Source organism: Lactuca sativa, chromosome 2 (genome assembly GCF_002870075.4).
Source record: "Lactuca sativa cultivar Salinas chromosome 2, Lsat_Salinas_v11, whole genome shotgun sequence".
Taxonomy (NCBI): domain Eukaryota; kingdom Viridiplantae; phylum Streptophyta; class Magnoliopsida; order Asterales; family Asteraceae; genus Lactuca; species Lactuca sativa.
Genome location: NC_056624.2, coordinates 143,419,260 through 143,429,650, shown reverse-complemented (window position 1 = coordinate 143,429,650; position 10,391 = coordinate 143,419,260).

The window sequence follows — 10,391 nt, the reverse complement described above, 5'->3', positions numbered from 1 at the left end:
GGTTTTTCTCTAGTTATACATATAATAAAATCCAAAGCTATGAACCCTAAACTAGCATGCCTAAATCGAAATTTATATTTAAAACAAAGTTAGAATCTTACCTTTCGATTGTAGCTTGCTTGATCTTTAACCTTTGAGAACTTAGCACCTCAAATGTGATGCCTCTAATAGATCACAAACACAAAGAGCAGCAGAGAAATATTAGAAAGAGAGAGGGAAAGGCACAAAATTGGCTCAATATCCTTCTAGGGTTTCAAGTGGCTGATTTTAGGAGTGCCATAGGGTCTTTATATAGTTGACCTGTTAGGGTTTCAGTCAAAACCCTAATCAGATTGCTTAGGCCTTAAGCAGTCCACATGATCCTTCCAGAAGGCCCCTATGGACGATTTCTATGTGGGCTTCCCCATAGAATTCGTCCATCCCTTCTTTAGGGATCCTAAGCCCAACTTTGTAACTATCTTACAATTACAGTACCAGTCCCCTCTAATTTAATTAATCTGTTTTGACCACAAAATTAATTCTAAATTAATTCTTGACCAATATTAATTAAATAATATGATTTCTCTTTTAATATATTATTCCTATAATATATTAATAAATCATAATTAACCTCTTTCTCCATAATTCATCAAGTCAAGTTGTTATGGTGAAGGCAACCCAAAAGGACCATGCTACTATCGGTTCAAGTACGAAATATTGTTATGGGCTTAGACACCTAATCCAACAGTCTCCCACTTGGATAAGTCTAATAACTATAAATGAAAGTACGACTTCAAAATCCAATTAGCAATCGTAGCTCCCAAAAGTTGTTGTCGAACTCTGACACGTCCTGTAGATAAGGGATCATGTAGTCCTTCGTTCTCCAGATATCATGCAGACAAATACATGGAACATAGTCATACTTATTGTCCAGCAGTTTGTTTCCCGATTTCCGATTTTTCTGACATAGAACTTAATTGAACACATCAACTTAGTCCTGACCGGGCCCGACACATAAGTCAACACAAAATCATCAAGGGGCCCAATATATCGCCTTTAATCCTCTTAGGATAAAAGGGATACATAAAATTTGACTTATATGCTTGTACTATTTACTTATTAAATCATACATAGCAATGCGTTTTATAACATCAAGTTACTGATGCGTTTACGCATTATCAATGCACAACCAACTCTTAAACAACAACTCATATATCTCAGTTTAAAGACTATACGATATTATCGTCTCACAATCACTTGTGATTATTTCCATGAAGTGATTCATGTGGGCGGAGGTTTAATCCAATACTCAAATCTTATTTCAGGAGCACTAATGAGCGTTGCAGCAAACCTTTGCTATGTCTAAACGCTTAGACAATCTACAAGCCAATTAATGACAATCTATCCTCAATACTTACTTCCAAAGTACGATCGATTGTGGATTGTTTGAATAATCATATTATTATGGAAATCAAAACATGCAAAATGAAACAATAGTAAACAATTGACACAAGATAGTAACTTTACTCATAAATAAAACTCTTTTATTTAATCATCAAATGTCAATTACATTTTATCTATTAGAAGTTTCTAAAAGCTATCTAATCACTAAAACTAATATCGTCCTTCAGCCCAGTATTCCTAGCATGCTGCAAGTGCTTAACCTTACCCAGTCCCTTCGTAAGGGGATCTGCTGGGTTCTATTTTGACGATACCATCTTCACTACGAGGAGTCCCTCTTCTAACTGACGTCTAATGAAGTGATATTTTTTGTCGATATGCCTGGATTTACCATGATCCCCCGGTTCCTTGGTTAAGGCGACCACACCCTCGTTATCACAGAAAATCTCTATAGGCTCCTTTATGGCAGGTACAACTCGAAGGTCTCCGATTATGTTCTTTAGCCATATCGCCTCCTTCGACACTTCGCTCGCTGATATGTACTTTGATTCGCACGTTGAATCAGATACAGTCTCATGCTTGGAACTTTTCCAAGTCACTGCTCCTCCATTCAAGGTAAACACCCAGCCCGACTTAGAGCGGAAATTGTCTCGGTCAGTCTGAAAACTAGCATCACTATACCCTTGCACTCTCAAGTCATCACTCCCACCGAGGATAAGAAACTAGTCCTTCGTAGGTACTTAGGAATGTTCTTTACCACAATCCAATGACTTCTACCAGGATTTCCTTGATATCTGCTGACCATGCTCAAAACGAAGGCCACATCAAGGAGAGTACACTTCATAGCATACATTATCGAGCCAATAACGGAAGCATAAGGTAGTCGTCTCATTTCTGCTATCTCAGCTTCGGTACTCGGACTTTGAGTCTTACTCAACTTGGTATTGCTTTGGATTGGTAACTCCCCTTTCTTGGAATTCTCCATGCTAAAACGTTTCAACACCTTGTCCAAGTAAGTACTTTGACTAAGTCCTATTAGTATTTTACTCATATTTCTCAATATCCTTATCCCTAGAAGATAAGCAGCTTCTCTGAGGTCCTTCATAGCGAAGCACTTCCTAAGCCAAGACTTAACCTCCTGCAAGGTTAGGATGTCGTTTCCTATGAGAAGTATGTCATCCACATACAATACGAGAAGCTAACTATACTCCCACTAGCTTTGACATATACACATGACTCATCCTCGCTTTTCGAAAAACCAAACTCTTTGACTTTCTCATTGAAACAAAGATTCCATCTACGAGACGCTTGTTTTAATCCATAGATGAATTTATCAATCTTACACACTCTATTAGGGTGCTTCGTATCGATAAAACCCTCTGGCTGACTCATGTAAACGTCTTTAGCTAACTTCCCATTTAGGAAAGCGGTTTTGACATTCATCTGCCATATTTCATAATCATGAAAAGCAGTTATGGATATTATAACCCTTATAGATTAAATCTTTGCTACTGGTGAGAAGGTATCGTCATAGTTAACTTCGGGAGTTTGATTAAATCCCTTCGTAACCAATTACACTTTATATGTTTGTACTTTCCAATCCATGTCGGTCTCCTTCTTGAAGATCCATTTGCACCAGACCGTCTTACGACCTGGTATATTGTCAACCAAGTTCCAAACTTGATTGTCATACATGGACTGAATCTCGCTATCCGTAGCCTCTTCCCATTTCGCAGACTCCATGCCTTCCGTGGCTTCCTTGTAGTTGTTAGGTTCATCCAAATTTACCAGTGTGCTATCACTGATAAACATATCACCTTCAGCTGTTATATGGAAAACATACAACACATGTGGAACACTAACCCTACTGGAATGTCTACGAGGTAATGACTCATCAATCGGTTCAATAGGAGTTTCCTCCTTGGGTTGAGTGTCGTGTTAGAGGTTCCTTCATCGATTGACTCTTGAAGCTCTTCAAGATAAATTTTCCTGCCACTATCCTCTTAGCATATGAGTTCTCTCGCTCTCTCTCTCTCTCTCTGAAAACCCATATCCTCGCAACGAAGAAAAGATTGTCACTCAGTCTATAGAAGAGATATCCAAAGGACTTTTGTAGGTAGACGATGAATATACAATGCTTACTACGAGGTTCGAGCTTGCCGTGAATCTCTCGTCTTATGAAAGCCTCGCAACCCCAAACCTTTATATGTGCTAACGAGGGAACCTTCCCTGTACACATCTCGTGAGGTGTTTTGGCAACCTTCTTAGTTGGGACTAAATTAAGGATATGGGTGGCAATCTCTAAGGCATATCCCCAGAATGAGATAGGTAACGAAGTTCAACTCATCAAGGAATGAACCATGTCCAACAAAGCTCCATTGCGCCTCTTAGCCACACCATTCAACTGTGGTGTCCTAGGTGGCGTCAATTGTGAAACAATTCCACATTCCTTAAGATAGTCGTGGAACTCGATACTAAGATACTCTACACCTCGATCGGATCGGAGCATCTTTATCTTCCTGCCCAGCTAATTCTCCACTTCTTGGTTAAACTCTTTGAACTTTTCAAAAGTTTCTGACTTTTTCTTGATTAAGTAGATATACCCATATCTGCTATAATCATCGGTAAAAGTCACATAGAAGCGGTTCGCAGCCCTTGTGGTGGATCTAAAGGGCCCATATACATCCGTGGGTATGAGATCCAAAAAACCTTCACCCCTTTCACAAGTACTAGTAAAGGGTGACTTGGTCATCTTTCCAAGCTAACAAGACTCGCACGTGTCATCGGACCTAAGGTCAAATGACTCCAAGACTCCATCCTTTTGGAGTTGGGCTATGCGTTTCTTGTTGACATGTCCAAGACGACAATGCCACAAGCATGCTTTGTCCAAATTATTGGACGAATCGATATGCAACACATTATTTCCTAAGTTGTCTATAACCATCACAGTTTCATATATACCATTACAAGGCAATGCTTCAAAATAGAAAGTACCATTCAAGAAAGCACTAATAGAACCAGTTTCATTATTAAATGAAAATCTAAAACCTTGTTTATACAAACCATGAAAAGAAATAATGTTTCGTGTCATTTCTGATGAATATCAACAATTATTCAACTCTAAACCTAACTCAATACTAAGCACTAAAGAATAAACTCCAATCTTGGTGACAGGCGATGCTTTTCTATTCCCCATGATCAAGTTCATCTTCCCAGCTCTACATCCCTACTTCTTTTTAGACCCTGCAAATCAGAACAAATGTGAAAACCACATCCTGTATCAAGGACCCAAGAAATAGCATGTGATAAGTTATTAGATTGAATAATGTAAATACCTAAGAACGTGGGCTTTATCTTCCCATCCTTTATGTCTTGCAGATACTTCGGGCAGCTTTGTCTCCAATTCCCTTTGTCGTGACAGTGGAAGCACTCTGCATCCTTCTGATTGGAAGAGGGAGTAGCAGAACCACATTTGGTTCCACTAGAAGAGGTTCCGTCATGGGACTATCACTTGTGGCTCTTAGAAGGAGCCTTCCTATTCTTCCCTTTCCCTTGTCCAATTGCCAAGACAGGGGCAACATCAGTAGGAGTAGATGCAACAGATTTGCCTTTCAAACTACTCTTAGCAGTTCGTAGAAGGCCTTGGATCTTGCTTAGAGTGACCTCCTCCTTGTTCATATGATAAGTCATACGAAACTGATCATAACAGGGAGGCAAAGAGTGTTGGATGATGTCAATGGCTAACTCTTCATCGAAGTTGACATTTAACTACAGTAAGCGATTCACAAATCTCTACATCTTTTGTAAGTGGGCGGTGATGGACTCTCCATCCTTCATCCTCGTAGTAATCATGGAGGCGATGATATCGTACCTTTCCTGCCTCGCACTTTGATGGTACCTTGCCATTAAATCTTGGTGCATTTCGTAGGGATAGTAGTCCTCGTAGGACTTCTGGAGTTCGGCAGTCATGGTTGCAAGCATGATACACGACACCTTTGTCGCGTCCCTCTCATGAGCATCATATTGAGCGATTTGCTTGGGAGTAGCAGTGTTGTGGTTGTAACAGCCCGGATTCCCAGGTATTATTTATTTATTTATTTTGGTAATTGGTGAGGGGACTCGGCGAGTTGGAGCCTAGACTCGCCGAGTACGTTCGCGGATTTGGACGCGGGTTCGCATCCGGACTCGACGAGTCCAAGAGTGGACTCGGCGAGTCCACGCTGTTTAATGAAACCCTAATTTCTCGGGTTTGAGGCGTATTTAAAGGGCCTTATGTCCGTCATTTGCACTCATCAGTCCCCAGAGTGAAACCCTAGATCGTTTGAGTGATTCAAGTGAGGGAAGGAGCCATTATTGATCTTGGAGTTGTTGTCTAGCAAGGAAAGAGGAGATCTAGCCAAGAGGAAGCAAGAGAGGGGTGGATTCTTGAAGATTTGAGGTCCAGAACATCACATATGAGGTACAATCTCGAATCATTTTCTGTTGTTGTGATGTTCATGTAGATTTAGGGCTTTTGGACCCATTTGTGGCTAGATCTAGTGTCCTCATGGTCCCATAGCGAGTTAAGCTCTTGGATCTGGACCCATAGAGGTATAGAGCACCTCATTGCCAAAGCTTTATGTGCATCCATGGAGGTTTTGGCTTGGGATCAATGTATTTGAGGCTAAAACACCATTCATGACCTATTCAATGCTTGATGAGCATCAAGACTTGGACTTTACGTGGTCAATAAGCTTTAGGAGACTGGATCTAGGAGTTAGTGAAGTGGATCTGACCTCAGAAGGTCGTTTGGGGATGTGCATGGAATGCACTCGCCGAGTCCATTTCCCAGACTCAGCAAGGTTGGTGCTAGTTGTTCGTCGATTACGAACCAGGGGTTGAGTAACCGAGTCGGGTGAGTGACTCGGTGAGTCGGAAGAGATTCAGAGGGATCAGGTTCCCGTAGGAACTCGGCGAGTCCACGCCAGACTCGGCGAGTCGGGTTGACCATTAACCGTTGACCGTTGACCAGTGTTGACTGGTTTGACTTCGTGGTATTAGTCAGCCAGAGTCAAGTAGTATTAAGTAGAAATACACTTGTGTTGTAGGAGGACGATAGCTCGGGAGATCGAGCACTAGTGGTTGAGAGCTTTACGAGTTACCGAGACATGCGAGGTGAGTCTTCTCACTATACGTTACCTTGAGTGGTATTATGAGTTGACCAGAGGGTCTTATCTGCTATGTATAAGATTATGTGCTATTTATGAGATTATATGCTATGTGTTATTTGTATGTTGTATGACTATATAGACCGGACCGAAGGGTCCAACGATTTAGAACGGGCCAGAGAGCCCAATGAGCTATGACTGGACCAGAGGGTCCGACGAGCTACGGGACTGGAGAGTCCCGCTGAGACATCTTGACCAGAGGGTAGGGTTAGCCTCGAGTGGCGTATTTGTGGTATGTGGTATTTTGGGGAACTCACTAAGCATTTATGCTTACAGTTGTTATGTTTGATGTCTCAGGTACCAGCGAGGACCGTGGGAAGGCGACGACTTGACACGTACACACACTGATGGAGATTTTTATGTGTAGAGATCTTGGGATTTGTTTTTGAAAACAGAATTGATTATAGATTTTGATTTGTGATGTGATACATTATGTGGTTTTAAAAATGAAAAATTATTTTGAAATTTACGATGTTACAAGTTGGTATCAGAGCCTTGGTTTGAGGGATTCGGATGCACCTTCGGGCGTATTTGAACTCAAACCGAGGATTTGAGAAATTTTCAAATAAAAAAAAATTCTAAAAAGAAAAAGAGGTTTTGGGAAACGAGCAGAGTGGAAGGTGTGTACGGTTAGCCAGCGCCCGAACGGTGAATCCCCAAAATACCCTTACATTATATGTTATGAGTTATGAGATATTATGTTGTTCATGTTAGAGAGGCTAGGTATCCCTATTAGGACTAGAGTGAGCCTGATTTGTGATGCCTTAGCTTAGGAGATCGCTGCTGCTATGAGATACTTTGAGAGTGAGTAGGTAGCAGTGAGGAGCTCAGGAGAGGGCTATTGAGGGTAGCCAGTGCATAGCGAGTGTAGAGTGTTTGCGATTTGGGATCCTAGGAGGAGGACTTGGGTTGTATATCGATTCGGTGTGGAAGATAGTATTGGGCCCGTACTATTGAAGACACCGGATTGGTACGCAGTCCAAGTAAGAATCCTTGGGGGTACCAGGAGAGAGGACGTTTGAGTTATCGAGTGTGAGTATACTCGAGAGTATTCCTGATATTTCTTATGTTGTATTTCAGAGATTGATCATGGTCGGGACACGCCATAACCCCGAGAGCAGTGGGGTGAGCGATGAGGAGATCCGTCGGATCATCCATGAGGAGGTGGTTGCTGCCACCAGAGCCGAGATTCCGGAGATGTTTGGGTCTATTAAGACCACACTGATCGAGACGGTTGACGAGCGTTACGCTGCTTTGACTAATGCTGCTGTTGCTGCAGCCACCGCAGCTGTTGCTGCTGCGAGACCCCAGGGTGGTGATTCGTTGCTATACCGAGAGTTCAGCAACACGAAACCAGCGGAGTTCGATGGTACACAGGATCCGATCGCCGCTATGAGGTGGATCTCAGACATGGAGGGGTGTTTCTATACGTGCTTGTGTCCGGAGCACTTAAGGGTGCGATTCGCAGTCAACCAGCTTCGCTTGGGGGCGAAGGACTGGTGGAAATTCGTGACCGCGAGCTATTCTACAGCTGAGCTGACTGCAGTGACCTGGGAGAGGTTTACTGCGATGTTTCGTGACGAGTATGTTCCCCAGGTGGAGAGGGAACGTTTAGCTCAAGAGTTTCTGACCCTCAAGCAGGGGACCGAGTCGGTGACAGTGGTTACGAGGATGTTTCATGAGCGGGCGTTGTTTTTCCCGGAGTTGGTGTCCACTGAGCAGGCTCGCATGAGCCGTTATCTGAGTATCTTGAGGAGGGACATTCGTGAGTTTGTGGCGAACTCGAATTATCAGAAATTTGCCGAGCTCCAGGAAAATGCCAGGAAAAGGGAGATCGAGCTTGAGACACAAGCGAGGGAGGAGACTGAGTTGCAGAGGGGTGATCGGCGACCGGCGCAGTCGTAGCCGGCCGCCAAGCGGGAAAAACCCGCTGATTCGACGACAGGCAGTTCGAGGGGCCGCAATTGTGGTAAGTGCGGCAAGAGCCATGACGGGCCGTGCAAGACTGGGTTATGCTACAAATGCGGGAAGGAAGGACATTTTGCGAGGGACTGTCCGAAGGGGTTCTCGGTTTGCTTCCATTGCAACCAGACCGGCTATCAGAAGGCCGAGTGCCCCCAGCTTCAGAGATCAGCGTAGGGATTTGCACCTGTGGTTCGAGCTGCCAAGACCCGGCCAGTGAAGGCCGAAGCACCGAAGGCTAGGGGGAGAGCCTTCCAGCTGACTGCGGAGGAGGTCCGCGCAACACCTGACGTCGTGGCGGGTATGTAATCTTTATCTATTTTATGTTGAGTTTATGCTATTGTAATTGATATATGTTATGCGTAGGTACTTTTCTTGTGAGTTCTGTACCTACATTAGTTTTATTCGACTCGGGTGCGAGTTGGTCTTTCATATCTTTGGCTTTTAGTCGACACATTAGTATTCCGAGGGAGGCGTTGACTCGACCTCTGCGGGTTTCCATAGCAGATGAGCGTGAGGTATGTGCTACCGAGGTGATACGTGGATGCATGCTGGAGATCTTCAGGGTGGAGTACCCGATCGATTTGATTCCGATCGCTATGGGAGATGTTTGTGTCATAGTAGCAATGGATTGGTTGAGCCATTTTGGGGCTGTCATAGATTGCGAGCGTCAATTGGTGACGATCCGAGATCCTAGTGGGGGAGCGCTGACGGTTTACGGCAAGGGGACTCGTGGTGGTTCGATTTTCTGTTCGGTCACTAGAGCGAGGCGGAGTTTGCAGCAGGGCTGCAAGGGGTTCGTAGCCTATGTGACAGATGTGCGAGAGGCCGCTGGGATGCCAAGTTCAGTGGATGAGGTGCCGATAGTGCGTGAGTTCCCGGAAGTGTTTCCCGAGTAGTTGCCGGGTGTGCTTCCCGAGAGGCAGGTGGAGTTTCGTATCGATTTGGTTCCTGGGGCTGCGCCTATCGCCAAGGCGCTGTATCGGCTAGCACCGCCAGAGATGCAGGAGTTATCCTCACAGCTGCAAGAGCTGTTGGGGAAAGGGTTCATCCGTCCCAGTAGCTCTCTCTGGGGAGCGCCGATCCTTTTTGTCAAGAAAAAGGATGGTTCACACCGGATGTGCATTGATTACCGGGAGTTGAACAAGTTGACGGTCAAGAACCGTTATCCGTTACCGAGGATCGACGATCTATTCGATCAGTTGCAGGGGGCTTCTTGGTTCTCCAAGATTGACTTGAGATCGGGATATCATCAGATGAGAGTTCGGGATGAGGATATCCAGAAGACGGCATTTAGGACTCGTTACGAGCATTACGAGTTCGTGGTGATGCCATTCGGGCTCACCAATGCACCAGCGGCATTCACGGATCTCATGAACAGGGTGTGTAGGCCGATGTTGGATCGTTCAGTCATTGTATTCATTGATGACATTCTGTTGTATTCGAGGACCAGAGAGCAGCATGAGGAGCATTTGAGGGAGCTCCTCGGAGTTCTGAGAGCGGAGAGGCGTTTCGCCAAATTCTCCAAGTGCGATTTTTGGTTACGGGAGGTCCAGTTCCTAGGGCATCTCGTTAACCAGGATGGGATTTTGGTTGACCCGGACAAGATTGAGGCTGTGATGAGTTGGGAGGTGCCGAGGTCACCTACGGAGATCAGGAGCTTCTTAGGGTTGGCAGGCTACTATCGGAGATTTATCAGAGATTTCTCCAAGATCGCCGTGCCACTTACCAAGTTGACCCGGAAGGGTGTTGCTTTCTCATGGGGTCCAGAGCAGCAGACCTCGTTTGAGACCCTTTGCCAGAGATTGTGCGAAGCCCCTGTGCTCGCACTACCGGAAGGGA